Consider the following 4,293-nt stretch of genomic DNA (forward strand, 5'->3'; position numbering starts at 1 on the left):
AATAAGAATACAGTGAGTGTGGATGGTACCATAATATAGACTGGAGTCCTGGACTGAATGTAAAGGAAATAAAGGAAAAACAAACCAACTAACTGCCAAGCAAGTGAATGAATGAACCCATGGTGTTGAAAAATGGTGACTATCAGGCACTTACCAGCCTTGGTGTCTTTATACTATTGATTTTATCTCAGCCTACCTCTTCTAAACAGCTTGAAGGATGTGCCACGTTTTATTATGAGTTAGATGGAAAGGCGTTTGGTATGTGCAACAACAAAAGCCCTGAGAGAAGCATGTTTGTGCTCCAGTAGAGCTGTAATCATACCAGAGGATGAGTCCCAGCTCTTAATTTGTCTCTGGGAACTTTTAAGCTTGAGTACAATTAGTGCATTCTTAGAATGGCTCCAAATGATGAAGGATTTAATTACATCAAGGAACTCTACCTCTAGTGATACAGAGACATAAATTTGCGTTTCTGTCTAATTCACTTGAAAGAGTTTTGATTTTAGCCACAAATTTGAATTTAAATGAATATAACTGGAAGCTATAGTTAAAGTCTATTATTCCTGAGAATCCAATGATTAGAGATAAGATGTTTACATTTGTTTAATTCAAAGTAATAGCCCAGTTTCCAAGCCAAACAGCAAAACCCACTTTTTCTCCTTTGAGGGAGTAGCCTGAGAGGGATTTTTGTAGAAACTTACAATCCATTTATTTCCTTTAATAAATAAAATCTTTTACTTGCAAAATAAAAAGCGATTTTTCCGTTTGTTTACTTACAAAATTTTTATGTGTTTATTACATTGTAACTGAATATAATTTTAGTCCTGACAAGAACTTAAATATTTTATATTTTATCTAGTAATCTAAAATATGCCATTGAGATGTTTAGCTCTAGAGGGCTTACCAGGGGGTGTAAGACCCTGAGGTGAACACCAGCACCAGAAGAGTGAGCAAGAGAGTGGGAGAGAGGAAAAGAAAGAGAAAGGAATTTACATAACATGAAATTCATTTATCATTTCAAAGTGTGCCATTCAACTGGTTTTGTTTGTATACTTGTAATGTAACAACAACACTCCTGGCTGGACATAAAGCCCAGAGGAGCTGGGAATGTCCCAGGCAGAGGCAGCTTAGACTTGCCTTGTGCTCCACCCTGTAAGGCTGTGTGCTTGCAGGGTCCAGGAGGCTCCTGGCATTCTGAGATGGCAGGGAAGGAGGACAATGCTGTGAACTACTACACTCTAGAAGAGATTCAGAAGCACAAAGACATCAAGAGCACCTGGGTGGTTCTGCATAACAAAGTGTACAACCTCACTAAGTTTTTGGAATAGCATCCTGATTGGGAAGAAGTCCTAAGGAACAAGCTGGGGGTGATGCTACTGACAACTATGAGGATGTTGAGCACTTTACTGACTCAAGAGAATTGTCCAAAACATACATCAGTGGGGAGCTCCATCTAGATGACAGATTTAAGTGACCCAAACCTTTGCAAACTCTCATCACTACTTTGGAGTCTAATTTCAGTTGGTGGACCAACTGGGTAATTATAGCCATCTCCACCCTAGCCATAGCCCTGATGCACTGCATCTACATGGCAGAAAACTAACTGCCTCTCTGAAGCCAAGGAAAGAAAAAGCTGCCCTAGAAGTGAGAGAAGAAAAGTCAATGTTAATCGCCTCCACTGAGAGAAAAACGCCACCTAAGAAAATAATTGTAATATATTTGGTTCCCTTTCCTCCTATATTAGGAAACAAAAGAAAATGCAAAAAGGAACTCTTTCTACGCTTAAACTTTTCTAATGTGCCTTTTATTCATCAATTTTATTTTGCTGTTTCTTCAGTACATAATTTACTTACTGTAAGCATGATCTTTTAAAAATACATCTGGACCACCTCCCTCTGGTTCCCTGGCCTGCACAACCTGCCATGCTCTCTCCAGGGTAAGTCCATCACGCCCTAAGCACCTTGACTCCCCCAGCATCATTCACCCTCCCATCTCCCCTGCCCATCTCTCCTCCTAGCCTGGGTTCTGTCCCATTCTTTGTCTTGGCACCCCAGGCACCTGGAGGAACCACCATTGTTTCCTGGTCCTTTGCATCCAGACCAACCCAGTTCCTTCTGGGGTCCCCAGGAGCCCTCTAGTCCTGGCCCTTCCCTCACCTCCCTCTGCTTCCCTGGGCCTGCACAACCCACAGGACTCTTTCTGGCACCCTCTGCGCCTGGACTCCCACAGCCTCATTCACTCTCCCATCTTCCCCGTTGGTCTCTCCTCCTAGCCTGGGACCTGTCTAATTCCTTGTCTTGGAGCCCCAGACACCTGGGGAACCACCACTCTTCCTGAACCTTTGCATCCACACCAATCCAGTTCCTCCTGGGGTCCCCAGGAGCCCTCTGGGCCTGGCCTGGCCCTCACCTCCCTCTGCTTCCCTAGGCTGCACAACGTGCCAGCCTCTTTCCAGGGTGCCAGGGCTGACTTTTCTGCTTCCTGATCCTTTGTATCCAGACCAACCCAGTTCCTCCCTGCAGCCACCAGGAGCCCTTGGGACCTCTTCCTGCCCCCCATCTCCCTTTGCATTTCTGGGTGGCACAGTCACCAGCTGCCCTAGATCAGCATCTTTCCTGGGCCCTGCTCCCAGGCCAGTCCAAATCCCAAATTCCTGAGGCCAAAATCTTTCCTGGAGGGATCCAGACCTTAGGAGAAAGCCTGAGAGCATCTGAACCTTATCTGACTTGGGTGTCTGTGGGAACTCCTGAAGACAAAAGCAATCTGGCCACTCCAATATAAAATCAAAAGAGAGAACCAGAAGCTTAGATGAACCAGCTTTTCATGCCCAAAAAGTAAACCACAAAGACACATAAAGTTTACAAAAAGAAGCAGACTTAAACTTGAAGCCGTGAGTTTCACACAAGAATCAGAAACTACAAAAGAAATTCACATGGCAAAATCACAGAGAAAAAATAATAACATGAAAAACCATAACCGCACCAAATACCAGTAGTCCTCTAGAGGAGTACAATGAGAACCCCCTAGTGATAATACAAGACATGGAACTCAAAATAACAATTATAAACATGATAAAATAATTCAGTGAATTTAAAGAAAACACAAACAGAAATCAAGGAACTGAAGGAAGATAGGGATAAACTTCTGAATGAATTCAGAAAAGAGTTAGAAATATCAGAAAAGAGAAATATTGAAGACTACTCAGGCTGAAATGAAGAAGGAAGTGAAACACTCAGTAGCCAATTAGAAATGACAGGAGAAAGCCTCACCAATAGGATGAATAAAATGGAAAAAAGAGTATCAAGACTGGAAGATAAAGTGGACAAACTAGACCACACAAGTAAAGATTATGAAAGACTTAAGAAATCACAAGAATGGAATATGCAGGAATTATGTGACACCATAAAAAGACCAAACTTAGGAATCATAGGCACACAGGAAGGAGAAGAATCCCAAAATAATGGCATGGACCAGATCTTCAACAGAATCATGGAAGAAAATTTCCCAAAATTAAAGAAAGACATACATACCCATACAAATACAAGAAATATATAGAACCCCAAACAGACAGGACCAGAAAAGAAACTCTCCATGGCATATCATATTAAAAATACTAAATGTATAAAACAAAGAGACAATATTGAAAACTGCAAAAGAGTAAAAACAAGTCACATATAAAGGAAAACCCATTAGGATTACAGCTGACTTTTCAGCGCAAACTGTGAAAGCCAGAAGAGTCTGGACCAAAGTATTCCCAGTTTTAAATGAGCACAGACGCCAAAATGTCTATTATAGGTAAAGGGGAAAGAAAAATCTTCCATGACATAAATAGGCTGAAGAAATTCATGTCCACAAAACCAGCTCTTCAGAGAGTTCTGGAAGCAATACAAAGAGCTGAAGAAAGGAATGACTATACCTAAGGGGTTGCGGAAAGAAATTCAATGAAGGTATAACAGAAAAGCACAGCTACATCAAGAATGTAAACAGAAATAAAAATGACAAGATTCGATATTCATCTTTCATTAATAACTTTAAATATTAACAGACTGAACGCCCCAGTCAAAAGACACAGACTAGGTGAATGGGTTAAGAAATAAAACCCATCTTTTTGTTGTCTGCAAGAAACCCTTCTCACTTTCAAGGATAGACATTATCTTAAAGTGAACGGGTGGAAAAAAATATACCAAGCAAATGGTACTAAGAAAAATGCAGGTGTTAGCAATTCTAATATCTGACAAAATAGACTTTAAACTAAAACTAATCAGAAGAGACAAAGAGGGCCACTTCATTCTG

The 4,293-nt window shown here is 41.0% G+C and overlaps 1 pseudogene; it reads left to right on the plus strand.

Moving 5' to 3' along the window:
• The first annotated feature begins 1,199 nt into the window (after nt 1-1,199).
• On the plus strand, nt 1,200-1,603 carry LOC103729544 (annotated as a pseudogene).
• Nucleotides 1,604-4,293: the final 2,690 nt, after the last annotated feature.

This window comes from Nannospalax galili, unplaced genomic scaffold (assembly GCF_000622305.1).
Source record: "Nannospalax galili isolate Female #2095 unplaced genomic scaffold, S.galili_v1.0 scaffold872, whole genome shotgun sequence".
In the NCBI taxonomy this organism is placed as follows: domain Eukaryota; kingdom Metazoa; phylum Chordata; class Mammalia; order Rodentia; family Spalacidae; genus Nannospalax; species Nannospalax galili.